The sequence below is a fragment of the Oreochromis niloticus genome, linkage group LG3 (genome assembly GCF_001858045.2).
Source record: "Oreochromis niloticus isolate F11D_XX linkage group LG3, O_niloticus_UMD_NMBU, whole genome shotgun sequence".
NCBI lineage: Eukaryota > Metazoa > Chordata > Actinopteri > Cichliformes > Cichlidae > Oreochromis > Oreochromis niloticus.
This window is the reverse complement of record NC_031967.2, coordinates 67,818,684-67,827,152: the sequence shown is the minus strand read 5'-3', so window position 1 is coordinate 67,827,152 and position 8,469 is coordinate 67,818,684. Positions and strand designations below refer to the sequence as shown.

At 39.9% G+C, this 8,469-nt stretch overlaps 1 long non-coding RNA gene across 1 annotated transcript; it reads right to left on the bottom strand.

Annotated features, from left to right (window-relative positions):
- Positions 1-5,594: 5,594 nt before the first annotated feature.
- Positions 5,595-8,265, bottom strand: LOC112846077 (uncharacterized). Its single transcript, XR_003218894.1, has 4 exons — positions 8,208-8,265; positions 7,944-8,129; positions 6,962-7,046; positions 5,595-5,716 (listed from the first exon to the last, which is right to left on the bottom strand). It is a non-coding gene; the product is annotated as an uncharacterized LOC112846077 (long non-coding RNA).
- Between the last annotated feature and the right edge of the window lie 204 nt (positions 8,266-8,469).

The following is an 8,469-nucleotide window of genomic DNA, read 5'->3' as shown; positions in this document are numbered from 1 at the left end:
GGCCTTCATCAGACCTGGAAACATGCTGGATGGTCATGTGACCTGTAGGCTGCTTCCTGATGAGGGAGCCATCTTTATAGAAAGGAGCTGGGAGGTTGGAGGGAGTGGTCTTTGTTTTACAGAGCAGAGTGACGTCATCTCCCTCCATCACAGGGAGGACAGGACTCTGCAGGATCACTGATCCACCTCAACACAGAGACAAACTACAGCATTTCATCCATTTACACACAGCTTCATCAACACTAACTCCACACACTCAGCTTACCAGTGACTGTCAGGTTAACCATGTTACTGATGGGACCCTCTCTGGACTCACACCAGTAAACCCCACTGTCGTGAGGTGCCATTACACTGATATTACAAGAAGAATTAGTTGGTTTTCCCCACCCATCTCCACACTGAGTCCTCTGTCGTTTGCTTGTGTTTCTCCTCAGAGTCCATCCAGCAGAGCTGTCGTCCTCCTCACAGCTCAGAGACACAAAGTCTCCTTCAAAGAACTGAGAGCTGCTGGGACTCACAGTCAGACGAGCTGTGAGGGTTACAATGAAAAACTGATGATCTGTTATACTTTACATTGTGAAACATGAACCCAATCAGGTCATATCAGTGAGCATTTCTCAGGTTTAAACTGTGACAGAAGAAGGTTACTGACCTTGGTTTGTTGTGCAGCTCAGCAGTGAGATCAGAACTAAAGAGAAATGAGACTCTGGTTGATTTGACATAAACACACAAAGGTGATCACTCAGAACAACTTTGAATTATTTGATGTTTCCCTCTAAGACAGAAACTTCAAACTCTCCATGTCGTGTCGCCTACAGCCCAGTTTGATCTTCCTGTCAGAGGAAAAGTGGATCTAAACCAGGTCAGCAAAAAGCTGCTCGTACTAAACCAGAGGCTCCAGGATTTCACTTTTCAACTTCTTGATGAACAAAATTATAAAATAAAACTGATCACATCATTTCATGCCTCATGAGCTGCTTCTGTAGTTACTGTAGAAGAAGGAAGTCCTTCAAGTTACATTATAGTTACATTGAATACATACAAACAACTAGTACTGAACTAAGGTCTGTCCTCTGCTCTGTTCATACAAACACCAACATTTTATTTCAGCTTTTCACTCATAAATTCATCAGTAACTCTGTTAAACTTCAGACCTGCAGTTGGTCCTCGTGGTGTTTGAACTTGAATTCAGCCTGATTTGTTTTTCATGTCTTCTCCTCCATCATCAGTTATCAGGAGAGCAGACAGTCAAAGTACAAGAATTCAAACAAACACAGAGATTCTACTTACAGAGCAGACACAGCACAGATGTTTCCTTCATCGTCCTTCTCACTCATTTCAGCTTTTTTTCATTTCTCTCACTGACACCAAGTAAAGCCCGCCCTCTTCCTCTGAGCACCAGCTTTCTATTGGTTTAAACAGAGTTAGTGGTGTGTGTGTGTGTGTGTGTGTGGACGTCCCCCTCAGTGAGAGAGGCAGATATGAGCTGAAACACAGGAATCAAACCAGGGACGCTGCTGTTATGGAGCTGAACTGGAACCATTCAGACACTGAGGCCCTCTGAACACATTTTAATTACAGCTGTGCAGAGACACACTGATGACTGACTGGAACACTATGATTCACATTTTACATCAACACCATCCTCACACATGGTTTATATATGACCACTAGAGCTTCTCCTGCTGTCATCTTCAGATTTAAACCTCTTCGGTGGATGTGCAGGAATTGCTTTGGTCTAAACGTCACAGCTCTGATGTTTCTGGTCTCACTGTGTCCCTCCTCTGGTCTGAGGTGCACTTGGAAGCAGTTAGAGACCAGCATCTGGTTGGTTCTGTCCAGCATTGAGAATAAAGTGCAGTTGTCCCTCTGGTCCACTTTTATCTGATGACTATTTGTTCATAACTGTTCTCAGTGCTGATTAGACTGCAGCTGGATCAGTCTCTGTGCCCCGCTGCAGAATAAAACAACACACAAAAATGAATAAACAACAACTGAAACAGTGCAGGTATGGCAAAACATTTGATTACCTGTAATATCATTATTAACCCCCCACACACATTCACTCGGATGACCTCAACACAGCACGACTCTCCTGGACTTGTTTACCATCAGAATTGACCACGTGCTGCAACAAAGGTGCACAGGCAATGGCAGGAAGTGCTGCAGGGTGTGAGTGAAATATTTCTACTTAAAAACTTGTCAAAAATCACCTTGCTTTTGTTTTTTTAGAAGAGCGTTTGATACAATAAATAGTTTAAGTATCTGGGAATATTTTGTTGACTGCATTTACATATAGAGGATCTTCACACACTTTGCCTCCCCATGTAAAATTTTCTAGATCTTCCATCAGTCAAATGGTAGAAGAGTGAAAAGCAAAGTTTCAGGTCAGACTTTACTGGAAACAGTCTCAGTGACACATCACAGCACTTCCACAATCCACAAACTTTATCTGTGAGACATGGATGAAATAAACAAAACCCAAACCTTTAACCCACAGAGACCATCAGCTTATGTCTCTCTTGTCTCCCCCTCAACAGGCCGAGCTGTGAGACTTAAACACAGGAAGCACCAGCAGAGTCTGCAGCCTCTCTGTCCACAGCAGCTTTGCAGAATTCATAGTTCACAATAATTTAATCTGATATTGGTGCAGCACCTCAGTCCATCCTCAGTGTGACAGAAGCAGCTTTAGTTATGTGGAAACTTCTCATCTGGATTTTATCCTTAAATATTTTGTATTCAGACGAAGAAGAAAATTTCTTGTTCACACATTTTTATACACTAACTGCAGGTTACAGCTGTGTTTAAACAGTATTCATAATGATGCATCGGTCGGTGAGTGCAGGTATTTTTCCAAAGAGAATGTAGATCATTCAGTTTATCGTGCGAGATCAATCAATTGGAGACCAGAACAACAAACGACGGAGGCACCGGACAAGTGCAATCAAACGATGAGTTTATTAACACAGGAGAGGAACCATCAGCATATGTCTTCCTCTGACAAAAATACATTGAATGCTGGTTTTATAGCAGGGAGGATCACGCCTCCACGTACGTCAACACAGGTCAAAAATACATTGTTTACAGACAAGGGTACACCTTGTACATCTCTAATAACTATAAACAGTCATGTAACTTCTCTTTTCTATAACACCTGCCTTTTAAGGTAATAAACTTCAAGCTTCAGGGTCTCTAAGGGCTAATAATGGACCCTCGTCATCAATCACTAAGTAGACAGAATTAGCGCAGGTCTCAAAGAAAAGCAGAAGACACTTGGGCCTTCGCTCAGGCCTGCTACTAGATTAATATGTGTATTGTAAGCATGCATGCAATTAACCTGCTATGTTCTCATCTTCCCTCAACATGTATCACCTGGACACTCTCACCAGTGAAGCTTAAAACCCTCTTGGATGGAACATCAACTCTAAACAAGCACAGTTATGCAATGTGTATAGAATGAACTCAACCTGTGAATAGAAAGGTCAATGTAATGACAAACATATTCAATGCATTATGAACCCCATAAGAAATATTACTGATAAAATAATACTGTAGAACATGTTCTTAATGCATTTATCATAAGGCAGGTTATATGGTAACAATAAAAGAATCTCTAAATCCCAACAAGTTCCTCAGAGCAGCTGAATGTTGGTTATTTGCACTAACAGAATATTAAAGTCAGCTCACATGTTAGCCAATCAGACCAACAGGTCGTCACTATTAAAATATGAACTTCACAGAGGTGGGCTCAGAATTTAGATGCTGAGACAGAAGGAATGTAAGATGCTGGTGTCATAAATATGAAAGACTAAATGTTAAAACGAAAACTGTGAATAATACAGCAGGAAATGTGCTTCATTTACAACAATAATTAAATATATTTTGATATTTAATAAATATGATAACAGCCTTGTTCTGTCTGAGTTTACAGAAATGCTCTTACAAATAACTCACATGTGTTTCTTCCTCTATTTAAAATTAACACGTCTGTGTTCAAACACACGTAGATGAAGCTTCTTTTCTTTCTCAGAAACATTTGCAGACTCGTTAGTGTTAACCACAGACGACAAACACACAGGACTTAGGATGGTGTGAAAATCTACAGACAGACTAATATATATTTGACTGATACCATCATGCTGTTAAATGTAAAATCATTTACTCACAATCCAAACTGGGTTTATTTTACACATCATCACAGGCTTCCTGTTTCTTAAATTCAGCTACTTTTGATTCTATGACGTAATTAATCTTAATCTAATTTAATGTTAACCTAATTTAACATTAAATCTCAATTTCATCCAACTCAGTGTCTCTGACTCCTCCCACTACAACACTGAACAAACCAAGAGCACCAAACGCTGCAGTTCCTCTAATGTCCACTTGAGCTTTATAAAGTCAGTCACTCTCCACAGACTCTCATGTGAACATGTTCAACTTTACAGCAGAAATAAAAATTTATACAACCTGCTATTAAAAATATATTTGGTCTCTATAGCTAACAGTCCCCTTCATACGAAGTGTGCATGAGGTGAATGCCTTTATAACTCACCTGTTCAAATGTTAATGAGGCTGAAAGTTTGCATTATTAGGGGCGTGGCCTCTTTGACTGAGAGGTGGATGGACACAGGCTGCTGTAACTGCCAACTGTCTGTTAGGCTTCACCTCAGCCAATGGTTCAGCCATGTTTGTGCTTTGGGGGTATTTTTAATGCAAATGTCTAACCAATAAAATTTGGCTTATTGCATAAACAAACCTTATCAGTTCTGGTAAGTTTAATTCTAGGATCTTTTTTTTATGTTACAAAGCTCTATTTAGCAGCTATCAGTGCCTTTCTGTTGACCCCTTACAGTCTATGGGAGCAGCTTGATAACCAAACTATCTGACACTAGCTAATAAATTAGCACTACACCCTTTCATCAAAACTGAATCGCTGTTGGCAATAAAGACAAACATGATGTTGCTAAAAATGTTAAGGCTGGAAAAAGCAGTGGAGATTTAAAACAGAGAGATTCAAATCTCCATGTTTGAATGAAGTGAACATACGGTTCACACTTCACCCTGGGGTCCCCCAAATTACTTCTGCTTTGTTTGACTGTCTGCCGTTGGTGTGTGATACTTTAATATCAGTGTATGTGAATCATCTTCAGCAGCTTTGTCTGAAATTTGACAGTAATATAATCATAATTCAATCATAACGAAACCAGATGTGACAGATCAGGAAGGCACAGCGTCTGCATCGATGCTGAAAACAAGTGAGAACAAACCCTCAAAGCAAGGTGTTTGCCATGGGAATAAGTGCTAAGAAATAAAATAAAAAAAAATACAAATCACATGTTTATTTTCCTACTGTGGATTTGCTGCAAAATACTTTTTTTTAAATTCCAGTTAAAATGTGTTGTATGTATTTTTTGAGTTGTTTAACTCATTTCACTTCTACAAAAGAGACATAACACATAAAAAGCATATTTTTTTAAGACATGAAACATTTTTATAAAACCGTGAAGTTGTGATTCCTTATTAAAGGACACTTTAAAAAATCCATGATGCGATTTTTGAGTCTATGGGTCTATGGGTTTTCTGTAAAATTCAATGTGGATGTCCTCTGGTCTGAGGTGCTGGGGGGACCAGTTAGAGACCAGCAGCTGGACGTCAGTGGTTGGACTGGTGGACTACTTCAGTGAAGCGTAGACGACGTCTGGCTCTGGTTTAAAGCCTGAACACAAACACACACAGTTCAAACAACAGGAAACATGATTACAAGCTTTGTAGTTTAATCAAGACCTCCAATCTCCACCTCTCTGCATCACAGACAGTCCCAGTTCAGACTTTACTGGGAACCAGCTCAGATACAAATCACAGAGCTTCCATTTAAATAAAATTGTTGTCTAATTCAGATGTTGGTTGGGGTTGACCTTCTGATATAAGATATTCACAGCAATTCACCTTATTTTTACCAACTCAGAGACCTTGTAGCACGACCTTCTCTACTCCGTTAGTACATTTCCCCCAGAAAAGACCAAGACAGTCATTTCTATCATTTATGGAGGCTTTTGGCTCTTGTGCAGGTTGTCTTCAGACTGTTGATGGCCTACCTCACTTGTACTGATTCCTAAACAATTAATGCGATAGTAAAGTTGAAAGTTTGCACTTCAATCACATCTTGATTAATTGATTTTAAACCTGCTGTGTTGGTGCATCGATGCAAAACTACAAAAATGATATCCAATAAATTTTGAACATCAGTGTAAGTTTGGGTATCTTTAATCTGATATTACATAACAGATGCTGTATTTCTACATTTGAAGTGAACCTTTTCTGCCAATTTCCAGCTGCATGTTTTTCTTTTCTACTACAGTAGCTTTGCATGATTCACAGTTCAGTATAATCCTTCTTTACATGGGGCCTTAGTGCAGCCTCTGTCTGATGCCAACTGTGTTCACTCCTGTCCCTTTAATCAAAACTCTCTTCTGATTGGTTGATTAAACAGCATGTGGGTGGGGCTTTAATGGTTGAGATGGACATATTGATACCCTGCCTCTGTGACATCATTCACACACAACAGCAAATACAAATAGACTGTGATAGTGTTTGGAGCACTCTGCTTTCTGAGCTTTTGGCTCACAGAGATTATATATATCATTATTATTATTATTATTATTATTATTATTATTACTGTGATGATATTTGTTGTATAAAAATGTATTAAAACTTAATAAAAACGTAATATCATAGTTGTTGTTCAGCATTGTTTCAAGACCAGCAGGGGTGAATTTAACGAAGCTCACATCTTGCTGCTCATGTTTCTTTAAATGAACTAGACAACTTAACAGGAAATCATTTGTCACAGAGAGCTCACAAGTCTGAGCTCGAAGACTGAGCAGTGATGTGGTTAGCTTAGCTTAGCTTAGCTTAGCATGATGTGTGGAAACAGGTTGTCTCTGTTAAAGAGCAGTTGTACCTTGGACTCCTCTTTCTGATGGTTTTGTCTCCAATACTGACGTCTTCAGCTCTCACTGCTGAGTAAACTACAGCTGTAGAAATCTCTGCAAAATAAAACACATTTAAATTACAGCAGGTATGAAATCTGCACATTTTCTTTATTATTTGTAATGTCTAAAAAAGTCACACCGTTTTTTACAGAGAGCAGCAGGTTTTTGCTTTTTTTTCTCTCGTTTTAACACCTCTGAATAAAAGGAACCGTCGGCTTTTGTGTGAAAAAGGAAGCTGGTGTCCACAAAGCTGCCATCTTCTTTCAATACAATCAGACACACTTCACCACAGAGCAAATATGTTGTCACAACATGAAAACTGTTATTAGCCAAAGTAGCACACACTGCAGTGAGAAGTCTAACCAGAACCAACAAAACTCTTCAGCTGAGACTGGAAACCACCTGAGATCCCAGACACAGTGCTTCCAGTTAATGTATGTTACATTTTTTTTCTGTGTTGCAAGTGTCCAGAAACTGCTGTAGTGATGGTGACAGATAGATATTGTGTTTCCACAGTGTTCATCATGTCACAAGTCAACTGACACGAAACACAAGCCCACAAACTCTCACCTGCTTCACTCGGCATTTAACTTTCACCAGCAGGAAGTTGCTGCTGTGGTTTTACGCGCAGGAGTTAATAAAAATATATTTAATGAAGACAAATCATCACATTAAGACCCAGTCTGACAGAATAAAAGAAAAACACATGACGATATTTTTTTCTCTTCATACCTTTAACATTACAATTTCTTGACAACTTGTGTGTCCACCGAAACCAACCACCAAACAAACACATCTGAGCAGTTACAGCTCTGACACATGTTCTCTGGGCCAGATGAAATACAGACGAACCAAATTTAAATCAAACTATTCAAATGAGCTATTTTAATTCAAAACAACTGGCTGCCATCTCAATGCAGTGCAGGTAATACAGACTGACAAACAACTCACCTTCAGGTTTCCGGTCAACATCTCTTCTCACCAATAGAGCCAGTAACACCAGTAGAACCACAACACAGACGGATCCAACAGAGATTAACACAGGAAGAACAAGATGCGGAGGAGACGCTGATGTAGGGATAGAGTTGGATGTAGATACAGGTGTGGGAGTAAGTGGAGATGTGGTTGTAGGTTTCCCTTACACGAACAACATATAATCATTAGTTTATTATGAATGTTGAAAGCTGCAGAAACACAGACAGGTGAGTGTGTCACCTGTGACAGTGATCCAGCTGGATGGAGACTCTCCATGACCGCTGATGTCACACTTGTAGAGGCCTTCATCAGACCTGGAAACATGCTGGATGGTCATGTGACCTGTAGGCTGCTTCCTGATGAGGGAGCCATCTTTATAGAAAGCAGCTGGGAGGTTGGAGGGAGTGGTCTTTGTTTTACAGAGCAGAGTGACGTCATCTCCCTCCATCACAGGGAGGACAGGACTCTGCAGGATCACTGATCCACCTCAACACAGAGACAA